Raw genomic sequence first — 24,367 nt, 5'->3', positions numbered from 1 at the left:
ATTGCATAGACGCATTGATTAGGCTGATTAAGGTTGATAATGAGGGAGATCATCCTATTATATAGAGAACATTGTAAGAAATGGAGGGATAAGATTAAGAGGTGCAAAGATAAATGGTCAGCTAGGATTAAATGGTAGGTAGAAGAAATAATTAAATGATAAAGGGGGCAGGTAAGAGAAGAATTTAGAGATAAATGACATGTGTCATGGGTAGAAAAGGCTAATGAATTAATTAAATAAAAATTTATTTAATTAATAGAAGTGGGATCAATCAAATAAATAAAATATTTATTTAATTTTGGAAAAGGACAATTTAAATAAATAAAAGTATTTATTTAAATGAGGAAAGACTTAGAAGAGGATTAATGAATTAATTAAATAAATAAGAATTTATTTAATTAATAGAAGACTTAGGATAAAATAATTAAATAAATAAAATATTTATTTAATTAGACAAGACAATTTTAGGTGCCTACATTTTGCCCCTCTTTGAGATAATGCAGCTTGTCACATTGGCTCAAAGAAGAAAAAATGATACATGCCCCAAGAAGGGAATGATATGCCCCCTTGAGAGATTGGATGAAAATATTTGAAAAGATCACAGACAATCTCTCGATAAGAAAGAAAGGCTAGAAAGGAATGACAAGATATGGTGACAAGGTCACATAGGAAGAAAATACTTGACACAAGAAACTAGGGTTAAGTAGCCTATATGATAGGGCCACAAGGAAAACATCCTCATTTGCATCCACTGACTTAAGAAATTAGAGTGCTGAAAGAGAGCTTAGAGTAGTCAGAGAAGTCAATGGCGATGGATAGAGTTCACAGATTTGATTGAGTCCGACGATATCAAAGACCAGACAACATGGGTGAGCCAGTAAGTACCTCGAAGCTACTTTGTACATTTTTGCATTTATTACTATCATTAATGCATTTTAGGGTAGATAAACAAAAATGTGAAATTGGTGTTTGCACTAGGAATGCATCTAGGTCAGTACCTAGCACATCTAGGTAGAATAAGTGCATCTAGGTTAGGTTTAGTCATATTTATGAATGTAATTGTGTCTGAGTTTAGTATGGATGCATCTATGTGCAAAAGGCACGTCTATGTCACAAAGGTGCATTTATGAAGGACAGTGGCATGTCTGTGATGTTTAGGAACATCTAGGGCAAGAAATCATGTGTGGGTTGATAAAAACCATGTCTGAGTTGTAAAAATGCATTTGTGCCTAAGTGGGCTCAAATCGATAGTTTTGTGATGAACATACGTTGTTGATTGGATAAGGTGCTGAGAGGATACACTCAAGTAGGTGCCTATTGGCATTCTACACTTTTATGAGAATATTTGATGTTGTCATTGATGGCAACCAATTGGCAACCAACTGGCACTTCACCGGCATCGGCAACAATGTATACCGACACTCCAGCCGACATGGAATGAACTTTTATTTATATGAATTGTTTTGAAATGGAATTATCTTTTGTAAAGCCGACATGGTACAATGTAAAAGACTCATATATGTATGAGATCTTATAGGACATTATTGTGTGTAGAAAAGTAGTAGATGGATGAGAAGTATAAGGCAAATTTTGTATAAGGTGATATAGTTGACAACGAAGGTTTTTGGTTATTGACTAAGCTTAAACCAGTATTGAACCTGGCATTGGAGATGTTGTTTTAGAAATAAATTGTATTGGATTTGATAATCCATTTTGTAGTCAGTGTGACTCTTTATTGAGCAATGAGCTCTAGGCAGTTGGCCTCCCTGGATGTGCAAGCCCCTATTGTAAGTAATATTTATTCATTGGCCAGTGAGTAAATATTGTGGGTCACAAATCCCACCGAGGTTTTTCGCACACCGGGTTTCCTCATTAAATATATTGTGTTATGGTGTATTTCTATGCTATCTCTATTATTTCTATTTATTGCAATAATTCTGGTTTACCGGTACACTATTTTGGGATGCAAAGTTACTAATAAGTTTAAATATTCTGCCAATCGGTTAGACACTGATTCATGCCCCCCTCTCAGTGTCTTTGGGACTATCATTGAATCTAACAATTGGTATCAGAGCATGGTCGTCTATTTTCAAAAGCCTAACAGCTTGAGGAAGATTCTGACACTGATATAGATGGAGAACTTAAGAAAATAGTTAGAAGGGGCTCTTGTAGATTTTGATGCAAAAAAATTGAAGAATATCAAACTTGAAGATGATCTGAGGGTTGCACAAGAATTCATTAAAGGACTTCAGGATAACTTTGCTATAGCACAAAATAAAAGAAAAGAACTTCACGAGAAGATGCAGAATGATTATGATGAAAAAGAAACTCTTAGAGACATTGCAAACAAGTTGAGATAAGAGAATAGTAATATGAAGAATGAAATGCAAGATATGACTATTAGGTTATGTAAGGATATTTAAGATAGAAAGAAGAATGAAGAAGACTTGGCTAGGAGACTTAATGATGCTGGAAATGAAAACTTGAGACTTGGTTATGAAAATGATATGCTAAAGATAGATCTGATTCACATGCAACATGATAAAGATGAGCTTGCGAGACAAGTTGGAGTTCTACAAAATGAGTTGGCTACTGCAAATAAACACAAAGACAAATTCAAGAAAAGTTCAGAAGAACTTGATGACATGCTGAAAAGTCAGAAGCCTAATGGAGATACTAATGGACTTGGATTTGAAATTGGAGAAAGTTCTGGTACTGCAAACAATCAAGATCAGAACAAACTAGTAAGACAACCTAATGCTTATAAATTTAATGGCAAATGTTTCAATTGCAACAAATATGGTCACAAAGCAAATCAATGTAGATTTAGAAATAATCAGAATACAAACTCACCCACTGATCAATGTTCCAAATGCAACAAAGTTGGTCATAATTCAAAAAATTGCAAAATGAATGTGGAATGCTATGTTTGTGGAAGATTTGGACATTTATCTAATCAATGTAGATCACAAACTAGTCAAGGATATGGAAAGGCTATTCAGAGGAATAATGTAACTTGTTATGCTTGTAACAAGATTGGACATATTGCTAAATTCTATAGAAGCAAGAATGCACTGGCAAAAAACAAAGGATCCAGTTTGAAAGGCAAAGAAAAGGTAGAAGAAGTAAAGCAAGAATTTTCTAAACAGTGGATTAAGAAAAGAGATCAAATAACTGATGAAACTATATCTTCACCGGTAGAACAGAGTAATCCTCCACTGACAAGAGATTCTTCATCTAACTAAGTAATAATCCCTTGAGGGTATGGCAGCGATTTCAAGATCATGCATTCTACCCTCGGTTGATGGTGAGAAGATACATTTCTTCTTTACCGGTAGGTGTGTTAAGTTTTCACTTAACCGGCAAGCATTTAATGTTGTTTTAAAGAACTTTTTGGCTATAAAGCACCGGGAAACCCTCATTTCAAACTCACCGAGCATTCAAAATTTTTGTGAGCGCAAAGGCATTCAAGGCAAATCTGAGAAGTGTTTTTCAAGCATTCAGCAAACATCCGGATAAGAGGTATTTTTCATAATGGCTACTTCATCTCTTGTTCCTGAATTTATTTCGAAACCTACCATTGTGGAGAATCTGAAACACTCTAGGCCCATATTTAAAATAATTCTCGAGATTGCGAAGCAAGACGACTCTGTAGGAGCTTTTTCAAAAATAACTAAGGGTGTAGCATTTACATAAGACCCTAGAATTTACATACATTGCAATATAGAAGAACTAGGATCTAAGGAGTTAATGAAATTGTTTAATAAGGTCATTTGTGATGAACATGGAATTGTTAAACCTGAACATAAGATTGTGGAAACTTTAGGTTTTGTGGAGATACTGAATATCCCTCAATTTACAGAGGAAGTGGTAAGGATTTTATTGAGTAGAGAACATGGAGAATTCTTATGGTTGGATTATGTTTGTAAGATAACCCAACAAGCAATTAGGGCAGTTATTGGTTTACCCTCAACCGGTAATAGACCTGATAAGACAAAGAAGATTCCCAACAAAATGGTGACAAGCTAAATTGGAGCAACATCTGACAATAGATCACTTAGAGTAAATGACATTAAGGATAGTAATGTGAGATATGTAAGTATGGTTCTTGGATACAAAGCCACACAAGCTAACAAACTCAATTATGTTTCTAGTCTTTCTATTTACAGTGCTTATGAAATGATTAATAACAATGCAAAGATAGATGAGCTTATTGACAACCTGAAAAAGATTAAGGGAGACAAGAAAGGTACTTTCCACTTTGGAAACCTTCTGGTATGTTTGATGTTGTATTTCACTAAAGAGATCCCTGGTACAAGACACAAAGACTTTGGTTATGATATACTGGTAGGAAAACAACTACATGAAGCTTTTACCAGAATGGGAACTGATAGAGATAATAACATAACAGATTACTTTAAAACTTTCCAATCTAAGATGAGAGCTAGGGAAAGGATTCCTCAGAGCATAGTTGATAAATATGATAAGGAAATTTGCTTTGTTATTAAAAGAGATGAAACCTGGATGGAAGCTGCAAGCCCTTGAACTATTTGGGTTACTGAAATGGGTTACGAGGTTGATCTACATGTTCTGGAAATGTATGAAAAAGCACTACTTGATGCACCAATAGAGCCATCTGAAAAATTCTTTGGAAATGCAAAAACCATAGAGAGAAATGTATCTATGCAGAAAAGGACTAACAAAAGAGAAAATATATCAAGGATGCCTCCAAGAAGGTAAAGGAAATGAAAGAAAGTGTCATGAATCTTAGTGGTATATCTGCCAGTGAACTTGAAGGACTACAACCTGAAGCACATGTTTCACTGGTTGTAACATCTTTTGATACTGACAGTGGGAAGGTTGTTTAGTTTAAGAGAGTAGAAAGGAAGAGAAAACCCTCACCGGTATCCTCTCCTTCACCTAAGAAAACTAGGAGACTAAGAAAGAAAAAACAGGCAGTTAGGGAACCAAAGAAGAAACTTACACCTAAAAAGAAATAGACACTAGTTACCCCCACATTGAATGATTTACTGAATGAGATAATAGAGGAAGGTAATTTGTCTAATGTGAATAAATGGTATACCTCTTCAAATGATACTGACAGAAACACTATTGAAGCAAGCATTGTCTTACACTTGGATATATATAAGAAATTTTTAATTGAAGTTATTGATGTGTTACCTAATGATCTCTACATGAGACTAGAAGCAAAAAGGCTATCAATAATGGAATGGGATAAGAAATTAAAAGTTGAATCACTCTTGGTTGTTCATCCAGTTAACTCCAAGGAAGAGATAGATGAACTTATTTTTGAGGCTAACCGATCTGTATTTGTTAGTGGACACCGACAGGTAAGCCTGATGGATGGAAGAGTGAAGGAAATTGCAGATGAGACTGCAGATAAATGGGATATATTCTTTGTGGAGAAAGAAAAACAAGAAGAAATGAACAAACCTAAAGAGAAATTCAAAGTGTATCAGAAAGACAAGGACAAGGGTAAAGGAAAAATTGGTGGAGTTCCAAACATTAAGATTACTGACAATATTCCACCGCCACCTTTAGATACACCACCGGTACACTCAAAAGATCCATCGGTTACTGATATGAAGGTATCACACATGATGCTGAAGGATAATGATGAACAACAAATACCCTAACCGGTACTAAGAGGGGGGGGGTGATTTAGTACAAACAAAAACTTCTCTGCAACTTATCAAGTTAAAACGATGCTAACCAGTTGTCTTCATCACTGAACTTAACAATGGCAATACCAGTTAAACATAGCAAGACTTCAAACAGCTAAACCAGTAAAACTGAATACTTCAAATAACATTCAACACTTGATAACTACTTCACCAATATACATATGCATGTTTTGTATCAGTAATACCATAACCATTAGCTTTGCATGCATAATCACTTAAACAAAGACTACACAATCATCACATGAAAAATGCACAACTCATGACACACAATTTTTTCACGTGGATACCCAAATGGGAAAAACCACGGTGGGGATGAATACCCACAAGCTTGTTTTTGAACTCTTTTGAAGCTCACTCTGTTAGGAGCCTAGTCCAGTTAAAGACTTTACAATAAGGTTTTGTTAGGAACCGATCCTGTTAAAGATCACCCGGTAAAAGGGATGGCTATATACCCTGTTAAAGGTTAAAACCCTATCAAAGGTTACCTTGCTAGAGGATTTGAAGAACTCAATGAACTTGAGTCACCTAGTTAGAGGATTTTCAATAAGCCAATTAAAGCTACTCGGCAAAGGGATTTTCCTACTGTTGAAATGGTTAGAAGACAACAGGTAAAGCTCTGATCTGATAACAACACTACATGCTAAGGCAGATCCTTTTCAACTCCTCTACTTTTCAATCACACTCTATATTTTTCCACTCACTAGTCTGGCAAGTATCTCATCACTCAGATACAAACACAACATTTGCCAACAACTTACAATAACAAAAATCATTGACCTTATAGAAAACAATTAGGTCGGTAGCAGAAACCCTAAACCCTAAGCATTTTAGGTTTACAATTACAAGCGGTCCAATCCTGACCATCCAAACACTTTGCATAGAATAAAATAATCTCAAATAGATCATAAGTCATTCTGCATTGTCCATTCTTCACCGCATATGGAAATCAGTAACCCATCACTCTCTCTTCACATACCGCTAAGAAAAATGTTCATTCCTGAGGTAGAAATTTAATGCAATCGATCTTCACATGCAAGATCCTCAAGGAAATCCTTCATGTGCACAAAACTGACGTGGCATCTCAATCTCATCCTTATCTCTTAGCTAACTCATCATAGAATGTCACCGGTTGCATCGCACAAGCTAGATTGCTAAATCGGAAACCCTAGAGCTGAGACTACCAACCGGTAGTCACACTTAGTGAAACCCTTACACCGGTTCACTTCATCTCTTCATACCAGTTCTCCAACTTGAACATCAATAACAACTTCTTCCAATCTTCATACCGGTTCACCTGCACTTATTGACATCAATGACAACATACATTATCATCATACCATCATACCGGTTCATCATATGCCAACATATGACACTAACCCTGAGTCGGAGATACTTTTTACAATGAATGTGGATACTCGAGGTAAACATTGTTGTGGATAAAGATAATTCAGAGGTTAAAGAAGACATTGTTGATAATGAAAAGATTTCAAAGGAACCAACACAAACAATTGACTCTCAGGAAATTGAGATCCCAACCCAAACAAAGTAACCGACAGAGATTGAAAAACCTACTGAACATAAAGGTACTAGCACAGGGCCACTGGAGACTGAGAATCCAACAGTAGAAATTTCAGAGAAACAAACTGAGACAGAGGTTCATGTTGAGAATGAGGAACTGATAGTTACAAAGACATTGAAATAGTCCGAGGAACCATTAAAGGTTGAGATGCAAACACAGACTAATCCACCGGCGGAAAATGCTAGCAAAATGGACACATTTGATGGAAACAAAGAGGTAATAAAAATGATTGGTCATACATCCAACACATCTATAGGTGAATTCAGACCTACCAATGTTATAGAGGTACTTTTGGATTCAATTAAGAAGATAACGGATTGCAATGCATTGGCCTATAAGGCAATTGACAACACATTACCTATTCTTAAGATGATTGCACCTACATGTCAGATAGATCATATTAAGGATTCTTTAGGTAAATTGGACACATTGTCCAAATTCATTTCTGATAATGTAATAACTATAGACAAGGTGAATGATGATATCATAAAGGAGAGAGTTGAAAAAGAGAAAAACACATTCTTTGAAGACACTATAAAGAAGTGTACAGAACACTTAAATACATTATTACTAGTACTTAACTCTACAATTTTGGAGTACAAGAAGCTATATAGGGAAACATGCAAACCTCACATTTTGAATAAGGACATAGATAAGGAGATTAGAAAAACACAGAAAGAAATTGATGATATAGAAGATAATATAATTGGTTCATCCGGACATATATCAGTTTTTGAGCAGGAAATGGCAGTTTTTGAGGAGAAGTTAGAGAAACTTGAGAAAGAGAAGGCAAGGATAAGGTCAAATGCCCGGGAACTTAAAAATAAACTTGGTCCTAAGTTGGACAATCTTATCAAATATATAAGGCATTAGTTCAAGGAGAGTGATCACCTGAAGAACACATGCATTATCTCACCACCATGATCCAACAGACTGAGGCAACTTTGAATGATAGTAAAAGGTTTATGCAGAGTCTAAATTTAGTTTTAGTAGATATTTTTCAGATTGTAACCAACCGATTACAAACTTTAAGGTGAAATTTTTGAAACCGTTTGATTATTTTTGACAACCTTTGTCATTAATGTCAAAGGGGGAGCAGTGGAGATAAAAATACTTGTACAGAGGAGATCACTTGCTCAGGGAGAGTACATCTTTTTGGAATCTTTTTGGACTTCAGTTTTTGGATTTTTCTCATGAGTGTTGCCATCAATGCCAAAGGGGGAGATTGTTGGTATTCTACAGTCTTATGAGAATAGTTGATGTTGTCATTGATGGCAAGCAATTGGCAACCAACTGGCACTTCACCGACATTGGCAACAATGCATACCGACACTCCAGCCAACATGGAATAAACTTTTATTTATATGAATTGTTTTGAAATGCAATTCTCTTTTGTAAAGTTTACATGGTACATTGTAAAAAACTCATATATGTATGAGATCTTATAGGACATTATTGTGTGTAGAAAAGTAGTAGATGGATGAGAAGTATAAGGCAAATTTTGTATAAGGTGATATAGTTGACAGCAAAGGTTTTTGGTTATTGATTGAGCTTAAACCGGTACTGAACTTGGCATTGGAGATGTTGTTTTAGCAGTACATTGTAATGGATTTGATAATCCATTTTGTAGTCAATGTGACTCTTTATTGAGCAGTGAGCTCTAGGCAATTGGCCTCCCTACATGTCCAGGCCCCTATTGTAAGTAGTATTTATTCATTGGCCAGTGAGTAAATATTGTGGGTCACAAATCCCACCAAGTTTTTTCCCACACCGGTTTTCCTCATTAAATATCTTGTGTTATGGTGTGTTTCTATGCTGTCTCTATTATTTTTGTTTATTGCAATAATTCTGGTTTACCGGTACACTATCTTGGGATGCAAAGTGTTAGGTCCTGGAGACAACTGAGAGAGGGGGTGGGTGAATCAATTGTCTGATAAATTCAAACCAAAAATAACTTTACCAATTTAATGCTTAATACCAGTAAACCAGTCTTTTATGCCAGTAGACTGTTTTATCAGTTAATTGTAATATCGGTAAAGATTAATGCATGAAACAAAAAGACAAAGTCATCCACAACACATAACACCAATATTTGTACGTGGAAACCCTGTAAGGGGAAAAACCACGGTGGAAAAACTTACCCACAATTAGATGATACTACTGCAGATAGTATGTGTATACAAATGGGGTCTGCACATGCAGAAAGGCCAAGCGTCTAGAGCTCACTGCTCAAACACAAATAGGAGTCACACTGACTACAATTGGATGGTTAAATCCAAAAAGGATGTACTACTCAAATTTGCATCTTTCTATGCTGGATTCAGTACCGGTGTAGTTCTAATTGTTTTCACAAAAACCCTCCTTCAACTGTAATGCCCCGCCAGGAAATCCCTTCGGGGTTTCCTGGCGGGGCTTTAATGTAGTACCCCTGCCCTAATCAATTTCTAATCTTGGTTAGTTTATCTTAATACAATGATTATAGTCAGATGTTTGATTTATTGCATAGCTGTTGATGTGGTTTTCACACTAGTTGTATGCAAGTTTTTTTTAGTGTTCCTATTTCGTGGTATTAATATCGGGCTAACGCTTTCATTAAATTTTATATATGTATGCATGTATGACTCTTGGTTGCAGGAGATTTCAGGTACAATGCCGCATGAGTGCGAGGTTCGTCTTCACCTGGATTTGTAGGTTTGAGTGTACCTCTTTAATCCTTAGAGTTGGATTAGGTGGTCGTAAGACCCTAGTTGACCCTAGTCGTGCTCAAGTGAGCATCGTCAGTCATCGTCGGTATTCCCTTTTGTTGGGTTTGCAAGTCGTCTGTTTGGTTGACCTTCTCGGTTTGTGTGCTTGGTGTGTATGGTTAAATTGATTAATTAGTCCTTAGTATTTGATTTGATTAAATATGTGTTTGTGCATTAAAGATTAATGGACTAAATTAATCGGGATTTCGTTATGCGATTATCGTTGATTTGAATTTCTCGATTTAAATTGGGAGCAAGTTCAATTAAATGGGTGATTTTGAATAATAAATGCATTTTGTATATGCTGTTGAAAAAGAAAGTTTTGTATTTAATTGCAATAGATTTAATTGTATTCTGTTGGCTTTTGAAATTAGAAAGGTTAAATTGAATTAAATGAGGAAATCAATTTTAACTGGGAAAAGCAATTTAATTTATTGTAATAGTTAGAAAAGAATTAATTTTGAGAATTATTTTAAATAAAAATTTTAATTCCAAAAAAGGGAATTTTGGTCAACTCTTCCTTATAACCTAAAATTTTTGGGAATTATGGATGGATGGATGTTTTTTGGAAAAATGTTGGTTGGAAAATATTTTTTTAGGATTGAAATTTGGGGGTTTTGGGAGGAAGGAGTTATTCTGGATCTGACAGGTGGGCTCTCCTTCAGCTCTTCTAGGAATGTGTATGAAGGTAGGAATTACCTTAACTGTTCTTCATTGTTGCCATGGAAATATATTCTGTTGGTAGAAAACAAAATGTTGGTTGTTAAAGATCTAATCTGTTAAAATTGAATTTTAGTTTTAGTTTTGGACTTATGGGTTTAGATCTATGCTTATTGCTTTTGATCTTCAAGAAAACAGTTTGGTTGCATCATTGTGGTAAAAATAGTTCCCTCTTTGGCCCATTATGAGTTTGGCTGGAAATTTTATTTGAGGTTTTGTTATTCCTCATTTCTTGCTTGGGTGGTTTGATATCCCATTTGTGGTTGGATAGAATGAAAACCCATCAAATATATTATGATACCAAAACCTAGTTCTTGTAAACCGAACTTATTAAATCGAAATTTATTACAAATTGAGTGTGGCATTTTTCTTGAGTTTCGAACTGTGAAAAAAAAAGAAAAAAAAAAAATAATATAAATAATTTTTTTTGGATTAGGGTTTGGAGGGCGGGGAGCGGAGCTCAACCCGCCTCCTCCTCCCCCCTTTTTCCCTTTCTCCTCGCACAACCCGTAGCCGATGGAGGCCGCAGCTCGCTGCGACCCCCGCGGCGGCTGCAGGCACTGCGTCTCCGCCGCGGTGGCCGCAGGGAGCGGCGCGTCCCTGCGCGAGAGCCGCAGGTCCGGCGCCGCTGTGGCTAGGGCACGGGCCCGGTTCCCCTCGCGCCATGAACTTGGTTTTTAAAAATGTTTTTTTTATGTATTTTTTTTTATATATAAAAAAATATATATATATATAATATTTTAATATTATTTAATGTTAAGTTTTTTATTAAGTTTTAAATTATGATTAATGTAGCATAAAATTTTAATTCATGATTAATTTGATATTAATTAATTGTATATCGGGATATGTATGTTAATTAATATCCAAGCCTCATTTTGTGATTAACGCATTGTTCTAATTAAATTCTAGAACTGCTAATCTCGCAATTAATTATTAATTGGTTATATTTTGGACTAATCTTGGATTAATAAATTTATATCTTACCTTCTAGCTGATTAGAGTATTTGGCTAATTGAGGTAGTATTGTTTAAAAATAAAATAGAATATTATGTTAATGGAAAATTATTGAAATATGATATAATTACCAAGTGATGATGTTAAATATTATCCAAGAACATATCATTTGAGTAATTGAGAAGTAAGTGAAATATTTTATTGTTGGATAATTGAATTTAAACGATGTGCTTTTGGGAATTTAAATTAGTATCATTTGGGAAATTGTTTAGTTACTGATATGCTCATGTAGTAAAATGAATGGTTAATTTATATTTTCCCTTTGTTCGAGGAATAGACAATGGTACTATTGCTAATTGTGGTATTGTACTCACTTGGTAACGGTGATTTCCCGTCAATGCATTTTGAAAACTTAGATCAATCAGAGAATTGGATCAACTGTTAATGCTTAAATCAATTTGAGAAATTTTGTCTTTATCGATTATTGCCTTTGCGAGTTTAATTTCTGTATTCGCTTTTGATTATGAAATGGCAAGTCGTGCTTTGTTTGATAGGTCCCTGTCGTATGGATTGACTTGGGGTACCTGGTTCAGTCCTCGGATTCCGAGTTGACTGTTGTTTTGTGGTAGTGTTGTATTTGGTCATATCCGTTGTGTGGGCGTCGAATGTTGATTCGTGTTTGACCAGATGGTTGTTCCCTCCTTCTTGAACTCCGTTCGTCTGACCATGTATATTCCTTGGGTTTTGAGTTCGTCTGAGTATAGTCTAGTGTCGTATGGGAAAGTGGCTTTCGATTGGGGGCCGCGCCCAAAGTGGCTGTTGGGTAACCCATCGAAAGTGAGTCTAATAAGTGATAACCTAATAGTAGATTAGAATGTAATCTCTAAGATAATGTGCCTCACACATGGGACGAGTGCTAACATAGACCCGACATGCTGTGAGAAGGCCTGAAATGGCAAACCACCATCCTTGTCTTCATGAGAGGATGTGTGGGTCCACATGAGGCTTGGATGGGCTGGAGGTTCGGATTAGGTTGCCAGGGTAACCCAACATATGGGGCCGGGACCTATGAAGACCTGCCATGGTAACCATACCAAGTTGTGTGATGACACTTGTCCCTACGTTCGCTAGTGTGTTGTCGTTTTGTCCTATTAGGAGTACCTTTGTGGGTCATCCTTTTGTCTCTGCCCTTGTGAGTATCAATTTCATGTTAGACCTTGGGTGGTGATGACTCAGTTTTGTGGATGCTCCAATGGACCTTTGTATTAGCTTGATTATGTTCAGCTGGACCCTGTTCTTTTCAGGGATCGTTTATGTATTAATTGACCGATGTGGTCGTTTGTATATTGTATATGTTTTGCCTTGATGGTAGGATTGTAATGGTGTAACCTCTTGTATTCCTAACTTTATTAATTATCAGAGGGGTCTTGCAGTTGAGCAGACCCGGAGATGTAGCCCTTTAGGGGTGAACTTCGAGATCATTATGGTGTTATGTGATGTTAGTCTCTTATGTTTCCCTTATTCAACTTTATCATGGATGAATAGCTTATGTTAGAATGGATAAGTGGATAAATGGAATTAACTTTAAATGTGTATATGCAGTCTTTCTTGAATGCCATTTTGATCGAATGCATAAGTGGTTTAGATGAGATTTATCGTAGATACATGTATGTAATCGTCTTTTAAAATACAATAAATTGGAATATGAAAGAATGTAACTTAGAGTAATGAAATATATTCAGTTGTTGTTAAGGAAATTAAGTATGCTTGAAAAGATCTCATATGGTTATGATGAAATTCTAGTGTGTTAGAATATTAGATGCATGGTTTGTATTTTAATGAAAAGCTTGAATGAAGATTATGAATAGATCTGAATGGATGAACTTTTGCTTGTGATTTATATTTCCTTCTTCTGAAAGAAATTATCCTGATTAAGAATTATCTCGTTATTACGATAATTAGCTTATTGGACTAATTGTGTGAGTTAAGTGAATTGTGAAATTTAAGTAATCTCGTTGGGAAACTCTTTAGGTGTCAGTTGATGTCTTCCGCTATGTAATTCTGAATCTTTGATATCTTGTTGTATCTTATGTGGTGTATCTTTAAAAATAAAAAATTATTGCACTCTAATCTTGTATTTTGGCTTATCCCTTCGGGGTTTCCTGGCGGGGCATTACATCAACTTTCAAATAATGTCTACGTGTATAGCTCTTCTTATTATCGCATATACCTTCACACAATCCTTTTTCATATTCCACACATGATCTTACAAGTAAGATCTTACATTTATATCATAACCTAAGACCAATTTTAGTAGGTCGGCTCTAAAGGATATTACAATAGAATCAATTTACAAACAAAACAATGTCTGCTGCAATAACCAATTCAACATGTCGGCTTGATGCATTTACAACAATAAAGAGACATCTCCATAGCGTGTCGTGCTGATATGGAAAAGATAAACCTGTCGGTGTATATCCTAGACCTATTTGCTAGTAACATCAAATATGCAAATACGAATATGCCAATGAGAAAAACTCCAAGACAAAGTGTCTAAACGATGTCTTTGACATAACCAGGTGTTTTCCATGCTATTCCAAGTGGTGGTGAACATTGTATCCTGCCAGTGTACTAGATACCGGTGACTGTGCATAAGTCACTTGCTTGCCAGTGAATGTTGTTGATTCTCTAAAGTGCCAGAGTTGATAAGGTTTAGTAGGTGTTGACATCAATGATAAAACCATACCAAAATACCAACAATCTCCCCCTTTGGCATTGATGGCAACACAAGATGGAAAAACCATCAAAGTGCCAAAACAGAAATGCCAAATACCAAAAACCAATAATCTCCCCAAAGTAACAATCTCTCCCCTTGGGAGTGTCATGAGTTTTCCTTGTGTTTTTCCATACCAATCTCTCCCCCTTTGACATCAAATGCCAAAGCAATATAAAGATCATTTTTCAGATACAAAATACCAACCAATTCACTATACCAACTACTCCCCCTGAGAAGTAGCTTTCTCATCAAAGCCGGAGTAAGAGATTTCTCTATTATTTCTAATAGTTGATGACTATCATCAACTGTCTAAGTTTCTACCGGTCGGGGTATGACCCCAAGCTAGTCTCTCAGATATTCAAAAGTCTCCTTAGGCAGAGGTTTAGTGAAAATATCTGCAATCTGCTCATTAGTATTCACATTAACCATTTTAATTTCTTTTGCTTCAATATTTTCCCTTAGAAAATTCAGTTTGATAGAAACATGTTTGGTTTTAGAATGTAGTACCAGATTCTTAGATATATCAATTATTGCAGTGTTATCACAATAGATAGTAATAGATTCCTTGCATTTTACCTTTATATCCTTCAATATTTGCTTAAGCCATAGTACCTAGGTACAGTTGGTTGCTGCTGCAACATATTCTGATTCAGCTATTGATAAAGATGTACAACTTTGTTTCTTACTCAACCAAGAAATTAATCTACTTCCATGAAAAAATGATCTGTCGGTGGTGCTTTTTCTATCATCCACATCTCCTGCCCAATTTGCATATGTTTATGCACATAATTCAAAGTTTTCATCTCTAGGATACCATAATCCAAGATTTGTAGTGCCTTGCAAGTACCGGAAAATCCTTTTTACTGCCGATTCATGATTTTCTCTAGGATTACTCTAAAATCTTGAAATAGTACATACTGCATTCATGATATCAGGTCTTGTTTGTGTCAAATATACTAAACCTCCTATCATAGATTTGTATCTAGTCGGATTAACAGGTGTAGATTCATCCCTTAGTGATAATTTGTCATTTGTAGTCATAGGTGTGCTTATCGGTTTAGAGTTCTCCATCCCAAATTTCTTTAATAACTCCTTCAAGTACTTGGATTGACTCAAGAATAGACCTTTATCAGTCTATGAAATCTCCAATCCTAAAAACAATTTTATTTCTCCAATCATAGATATTTCAAATTCTTGCTGCATTTCAATAGAAAATTCTATACATAATCCATCTTCTCCTCCAAATATTATATCATCAACAAAAACTTCTATAACCAAGATGTCATTATTTGTCACTTTATAATATAAGTTACTGTTAGCATTACCTTTAGAAAAACCAATCTTCAAAAGATACTTATCCAATCTTGCATACCAAGCTCTTGGAGCTTGTTTCAATCCATACAAAGCTTTCCTTAAACTGCAAACCATATCTTTGTTATCTGTTAAAGAGAATCCATCAGGTTGTTCAATGTAAACTTCTTCTTCAAGATCTCCATTCAGAAATGCAATTTAATATCCATTTGATATACTTTTTAGTTCTTGTGTGTTGCAAAAGCCAAAAATAATCTGACTGCCTCAATTCTAGCTACCGGTGCAAAGGTTTCATTATAATCAATTCCTTCTTTCTGAGAATATACCTTACACACTAGTCTTGCTTTATTCCTGATTACCTTACCATCTTCATTAAGTTTGTTTTTGAATACCCACTTTGTTCCAATCACATTTTTGTTTTTAGGCCGGGGAACTAATGTCCATGTGTTATTTTTCTCAATTTGTTCTAGTCCCTCTTCCATAGCTTTAATCCAGTGTTTATCTTCACATGCCTCATTAATTGATGATGGTTCAATTTGAGAAATAAGACATACCTCTTCATTTTCTAGTCTTCCTCTTGTCATAACTCCTTTATTTTTGTTTCCAATTATCTGATCTTCAGAGTGAATTAGTCTTACATATCGAGGTGTCTTCGTTTGCTATTGTTCCTCGGTTATTGTGGAATTTTTAGATGATACCGGTGTATTTGGATCTTCATTCTGTACTGGTGGGTTCAATGTAGCTTCATTTGTTAGAATCTCTGCTATCGGTTCAAAGTCTATGTACCTTGAAGTTTCTTTGAATTGTTCATCAATCTTTACATTTGTACTCTCAACAATTTTCTGCAATCTTTTGTTAAAACATCTATATGCCTTGCTCTTATATGAATAACCAAGAAATATTCCTTCATCACTTCTAGGATCAAATTTGCCAATATACTCATCCCTTCTAATATAGCATTTACTTCCAAATATTCTAAAATGTTTAAGAGTAGGAGTAATACCAAACCATAGTTCATGAGGGGTCTTACCGGTTTCACCTTTGATGTGAACTTTGTTGAATGTATAGACCACTGTACTTACTACCTCTCTCCAATACACATGTGGTAGATTTTCTTTTGATAACATATTTCTTGCTGCATCCAAGATAGTTCTATTTTTCCTTTCAACAACTCCATTCTGTTGTGGTGTCCAGGGTGCTGATAGTTGTCTTCTGATTCCATTCACTTCACAGAATGTATTAAATTCCTTAGATATAAATTCTCCTCCTTGATTTGATCTCAGACATTTTATTTTCTTACCAGTTTCATTCTCTACCATTTCTTTGAATAGTTTGAACTTTCCAAGTGCTTCTGATTTTTCTCTGAGAAAAGTAACCCAACACATTCTAGAGTAGTCATCAATGATTAGCATGAAATATCTATCACCTTGCAAACTTTTAGTTCTAGCTGGACCACGTAAATCAGTATGAATTAAGTCAAGAGCATTATTTGATTTTTCTAGAATACTTTTAAAAGTAGCTCTAACTTGTTTTCCAAATTGACATTCCTTACATATTGTATTGTGAGGTTTGACAATTTTAGGTAAATCCCTAACTACCTTAGTAGTACTGATTTTTACCATGCAATCAAAATTTACATGACAAAGTCTCTTATGCCACAGCCAACTTTCATCAATATGTGCAATCAAGCATGTCTTTTCACTGTTATTCAAATGAAAGATATTATCTCTAGTTTGATTACCGGTTGCAATTTCCAAACCAGTTCTATTCATGATTTTGCATTTTCCATTTTTTAATTGTAACTAAAATAATTTTTCAACTAATTGATCAACACTCAAAAGATTATGCTTTAAACCTTCAACATAGTAAAGATTTTCAGTATTATGCTTACCATCAAGAGATATTGTACCTTTACCTTTGATCAAACAAGCTTTATCATCTCCAAATCTCACTAAGCCTCCATTATATTCCTGAAAGTTCAAGAATTCCAGTCATATGATGTAAGCATCCTGAATCAATGATCCATTCATCCTTTACTTCAACTTTAGCTACCAGGGCTTGCTCTACCAGTTGAATAGTAAATGCCAATTGATCTTCTATTATAGCAACAAAAACCCATCCATTGTCTATCAGATCTTCATCAGAATCATCAATTACTCCTTCATCAGCAAGATAACAAGATTTATCTTTATTCTTCTTAAATCTATATCTCTGATATTCAGGGTTAGGCTTGTATGTTCTCCTAGCTTCTTCTCTTAGTCTATCATGTCTATCGGGGCATCTAGAAGCCATATGACCAATCTTATTACAGTTAAAGCATTTAAAGGGTGCTTTACCTTCATACTTACTTCCAACTGAACCTTTAGGCATTTTTCTTGCAAATAGTGCTTCAAGTTCTTCATTTTCTCTCCTGCTTTCCTCAAGTTCTCTTGCATAAAAGGCTTTCCAATCAGACTTGTCAAATGATGGTGCAAATGATGTTGATGCCTTAAAAGCTAAATCTGTCTTTATAGTAGCAACAAGACCAAATTCCTCAATTTCAAAAGCTGAAAGTTTTCCAATAAATGTATCCCTAGTCACTGATGTATTAGGCATTGTTCTTAACTCATTTATAGCAGCAACCTTCATTTTATATGTCGTTGGCAATCCTCTTAAAACTTTTGAAATAATTTCATCTTCACTTAAGGTTCCTCCACAATATTTAATATCCAAAACAATTTCATTAACTCTTTCCATAAAAGTAGAAATCCTTTCATCTTCTTCCATTTTCAAACTTTTATACCTGACCCGGAAGCTTTCAAGTTTTGCAATTTTGACTATGGAATCTCCTTCATTCAGTGTTTCCAAATGATCCCAAATAGCTTTAGCAGTTGATCTATCTAATAATCCCATGATTTGCTGATCTGTTAATACGCCCAAAAGTGCTTCTCTTGCTTTGCAATCATTTTCTTCATCTTTTCCCAAGGTAGGTGGATTAGGCTGACCGGGAGTAGGAGCAGTATAGCCATTCTTTGTAACTTCCTAGATGTCCTTTCCAATGCAATTTAAATGTATCTCCATTCTGATCTTCCATATGCCATAGTTGGTTCCATCAAGTTTAGGACTGTCCTTCCTGAAATAGTTAGTAGACATTGGATCTCCTCAAACTGTTAAAATTTTGCAAAAAAGAGGACTAAGCTGTGATACCAATTGTTAGGTCCCAGAGACAACTGAGAGGGGGGGGGGGGGGTGGTGAATCAGTTGTCTAATAAATTCAAACCAAAAATAACTTTACCAATTTAATGCTTAATACCGGTAAACCGGCCTTTTATGCCGGTAGATAGTTTTATCAATTAATTGTAATACCGGTAAAGATTAATGCATGAAACAAAAAGACAAAGTCATCCACAACACACAACACCAATATTTGTACGTGGAAACCCTATAAGGGGAAAAACCACGGTGGGAAACCTTACCCACAATTAGATGATACTACTGCAGATAGTATGTGTATACAAATGGGGTCTGCACATGCAGAAAGGCCGAGTGCCTAGAGCTCACTGCTCAAACACAAATAAGAGTCACACTGACTACAATTGGATGGTTAAATCCAATAAGGATGTACTGCTCAAATTTGCATCTTTCTATGCTGGATTTAGTACCAGTGTAGTTCTAATTGTTTTCACAAAAACCCTCTTTCAACCTTCAAATGATGTCTGCATGTATAGCTCTGCTTATTCTCGGATATACCTTCACACCATCCTTTTTTGTATTCCATGCATGATCTTACAAGTAAGATCTTACATTTATATCATAACCTAAGACCAATTTTAGTAGGTCGACTCTAAAGGATATTACAATAAAATCAATTTACAAACAAAACAATGTCCGCTGCAATAACCAATTCAACATGTCGGCTTGATGCATTTACAACAATAAAGAGACATCTCCATAGTGTGTTGTGCTGATCTAGAAAAGATAAACCTGCTAGTGTATATCCTGGACCTATTTGCCAGTAACAACAAATATGCAAATACGAATATGCCAATGAACAAAACTCCAAGACAATGTGTCTAAATGACGTCTTCGACATAACCAGGTGTTTTACATGCTATTCCAAGTTTTAGTGAACATTATATCCTACCGGTGTACCAGATACTGGTGATTGTGCATAAGTCACTTGCTTGTCGGTGAATGTTGTTGATTCTCTAAAGTGCCAGAGTTGATAAGGTTTAGTAGGTGTTGAAATCAATGAAAAAACCATACCAAAATACCAACACAAAGTTACTAATAAGTTTAAATATCCTACCAACCGGTTAGACACTGATTCACCCTTGTCTCAGTGTCTTTGGGATTGTCATTGAATCTAACAGTGCCCTAGGGAGATAAACTGAGAGATAGGATAGAATTGAAAATTGTGTGATGAACATAATTTTCCAATTGGATAAGATGTTGAGAGGATACACTCAAGAAGGGCCTCTAAATAAGATCAAGTGCAATGTGATGAATATATACACTAGGATGCAGCACCATGTGATAAACATAAGCACTAAGATAGAAGTAGCACCATGTGATAGACATGAGTACCACTAGGATTGACATGATTGGTTTGCTTGGATGCAAGAGTACTTTCCCCAAATAGACTCATGGGAGAGATTCCTTGTGACACAAAGGTTACGACCAGAGTTGACCTTTGAGGAGCGGTAAGTTGTCGAGGGTATGGGATTAAGACACATGGAGGATTACTAATTGCTCTAGTAGAGAGATTACACTCTAAGACCTATTTGTTTCATTTGCTGACTAGTGAGATGTCAGTCACTTTAGAGGATATTTATAGGATTCTATAATATCAATCCACGACGAGTTGGTGTCATATGACAGAGAGGGAGACATGAATGCACTGAGACTTCTTTGGGGACCCAGAGCTAGAGATGAGATCTAGTCATGTCAGCTGGGATGTTATGCTAGCTACTGGATGCAGAATACTGATAGTAGTTGAAGGAGTGATTAGTGGTTACCTTTGTCCAGAAAAGGTGACACGGGGTATGATTGTTGGTTGGGGGAGGACTCTAGAGACATTGGTATCACAACACACTAAATATGAATGGGGTTTGTGTGTATTAGCACATTTGTATCATAAGTTGCACCAGTTTGTGTATCTCAGTGGCTGCGGGTTAGGGTGTAGGGTGACTCTATTATAGGTGTGGTCATATTAGCATATTGCATTGACTAGACCGGTTCACTTTAGAGGAGAGGGCATGGGAAGTCCTACACACACTTTTATATTATGATCACTTCCCAGCCATAGATTGGGAAAGTGGACTATTGGAGACTAGTTATAGACGACATAGATAGTGTCATATGGAGACCCTATCTTGAATATGAGGATTGGGAGGAGGATGCTATAGAGCTTCCATATATTTTCAAGAGCAGGTATTTGATCAGGCGGACACCCTATATACTAGGCAAGCATTTGATTGACAGGGTATGTAGGCAGTTTCGGCAGCAACCAAGGATGCCCCAAGAATCAGGAGAGTTTGCATGTACGGTGTGAGAGCAAGCTCATTGGGGGCCGATTTTATCCTATGATGCTATAGTTACATAGTTTGAGAAGATTGTTCCTATGCCATAGGATCTACTAAGGAATGTGGTTGATATAGGTATAGATGCAGAGTATGACGCCTATTTCGTAGCACATCTAGTACCAAGGTTGATAGATCTAGATGAGCTTGTGGCAACAAAGGATGATGATGATAGGGGTGGAGGAAGATGGAGAAGGAAGAGGAGAGGAGAAGTGAGGAGGGTGGTGAGGGGAAGGGGTGGACAAAGAGATGTTGGAGAGAGGACTGAAGAGAGACATGATCCATAGAGAGAGAGGCCACCGAGACCATCGAGGGGTAGAGGAGGACATGTATTATAGGTTGGTGGATAGGTAGAGAGACAATTACCAGAGAGAGATACATAGTGACAGGATAGGCTAGAGGAAGGTGCTCGAGGTGGGGATGAGGAGGAGGATGAGCTACTAGTGCTACGAGATATTGCAGCATGTCAGACAGATGAGATAGAGGATCTTGATTGAGGAAGCAGTTAGCAGAGATGCATAGGGAGAGGGATCAAGCCATCGAGAGGTACATCGAGGCTGAGGAGGCACTGAGACTAGAAAAGAGAGAAGTTGAGGACACAAGGGATAGATATGCATATGTCTTATGGGTAGGAGATGAGATAGCCTATTGGAGAGATCTGTACTACATAGATATTCCTCCAAAGCTGAGGGTTAGGAGCTTTAGGAGATCTTCCAGGATGACTACCACAAGGGGAGGGGACAAATGACAGGCATCTAGTGGCGGAGTTATGGGTCCACCCACATCACTAGGAGGGGGAGATAGAGGGGGTGATCCTATAACAAGGACTTTGAGAGCTTAGATTCCTTTGAGGCAAGCTGGATCTAAGGGAGGGTCTTCATCATAGCTCTCTTGGATCCCATTTTGTATCAGTTTTTTGTATGATGATGTAGACACCTTCAGGTGATTTTGTAGCCTTATGAGATATTGACATCATTATATTATGACACTAATTATTTTTTTGATATATATATATGATATGATCTATCCTTGTGGCATCTATATGCATGTGTTCCTATTTGATGTGCTTCTATATGTTGATGTAGTTTATGTATGCATGTTCTTATAATGATTCTATGATGCTTATGATATGGATGCAAAATATGTACATGATGATATGCAATATGGTTTTGTTCTTTTCTTCTTTTATATTTTTAATATGAGAATGCAAATATGAATGTACTATATGTGGATGGATGTATGATTATTAGCATGCTATAATAGTTTACATGATGAGAATGCATGATGTGTATATGATATACTAATCAGTGGTGTCTGCAGGATGTGATGTGATTATGATATCTATGTGTATTTATAAAATGAGATATGCTAACATGTGAGGATGTAGGTGCAAAATACATGAAATGCATATATTTTTGGTGTGTCATTATACTCAGTCATGTGATAACAGGCTACACGGACTCATGAAGGACAATGGAGGTCAATCACGAAAGGTGGATGGAAGATATAAGATATGGAAGTGAAAGAGATTCTTGTGCTTTATCATCATTGAGATTTATTATGGAAAATAAGTTATGACAATCGAGGTATAGGTTCAACCCAAAAAGTCATTGTACCTGTTTGCATGGAGATCAGACAATTGCAAATAAGGAATGCCCTAGTTCACGCTAGAATCACAGTGTCCTCATATCCTTGGACAAGCCATAACATTACTAAGAGATAATCCAAAAAAAACAAAAGAATAGTAGGTGAATCATATCACATCCTTGCCTTTCTAATCAAAGACATCTTGGAGATATAATCTCTAGTCAGAGGCATCCTAGAAAAGATAAAAGACATGTCACCAAAAGATAAAATCAAAAGAAAACCAAGACTTGACACCAACACACAATAAAATCTTCAAAGTATTTGTGTTTCTTGCCACATATGTTAACATGTTTGATTTGGTCACAATGTTGTCATCCTGATAAAGGATAGATCATGCTGAAAACCATGTTGCCAAAGTCTGCTGAAAGATTTTATTTGTTGAAAGCCCACTGTTGATTGCATCTCATCTGAAACTAACTTAATCCATGAAACTGATACTTTATTGTGAAGAAGAACAGAACCTTATTATGGATTCACAATGCAAGTGATCTTTTATTGCAAATTGTGCGCAAAAAGAAGGAGGAAGAAAAAGACGATACTCAAAACATGCGATGCTCAAGGTACCACTTCCATCACTAGATTTAGGATTTTTTTGCCCCAGTTATAGATTGGACTTAATTTATTATGGAAGGAAAGAGGGAAAAGGAAGGTTTATTATGAATGGCTAACCAATCTTAGGTAGATCAATAACAAGTCATGATGAGAATGGGTAAATTTATTTGGATGGATAGGTTGTGAGTGTGTGCAAAGTGAAGGAATGAATTTGAATCTTGAAGGAGGGAGGAGCAATGTGTCTACACATGGTGTTGGTAACCCGATTCTCAGCATGGTAATTTCCTAGGGGTTAAGTGGGGTAGTAAGATTATTGTCGAACTAGAAGAAGTGTCTGCAGAATGTTGTGAAGGCAGATAGGAGCAAAAAAGGATCTGATTAAGCAAGATACTGCTATTACCAAATCAACAAAGAACCCATTATTCTCTAACCATTACAATTAAATCCCTTAACTGGGTAGGCTTTAATAGGCTTGGTGTTGTTTAAATCCTGTAACTAGGTGATCCATTAGCTTGGATTTGAAATCCTCTACCGAGGTTACCTCTAACAGGGTATTGCCTTTAATAGTGTATTGTAGTCAATCCCTTAACTAGGTGGTCCCTAACTAGATCTGTTCTTAACAGGACATTATTGTATAAGCCTCTAATAAGGCTTGGCTCCTAACAGGGCGAACTTTAGAAGAGTTTGAAATAATTATGGGTATTCGTCCCCACCATGGTTTCCCATTTGGGTTTCCACGTGAAAAATCATCGTGTCAAGTGATGAATGATTTTGTGGATGTGTTTTGATATGGTTGATATGATTAACTGGTAAAT

This window comes from Cryptomeria japonica, chromosome 6 (assembly GCF_030272615.1).
Source record: "Cryptomeria japonica chromosome 6, Sugi_1.0, whole genome shotgun sequence".
In the NCBI taxonomy this organism is placed as follows: Eukaryota; Viridiplantae; Streptophyta; class Pinopsida; order Cupressales; family Cupressaceae; genus Cryptomeria; species Cryptomeria japonica.
The sequence above is the reverse complement of the archived record's forward strand: the minus strand, read 5'-3'. Positions refer to the sequence as shown.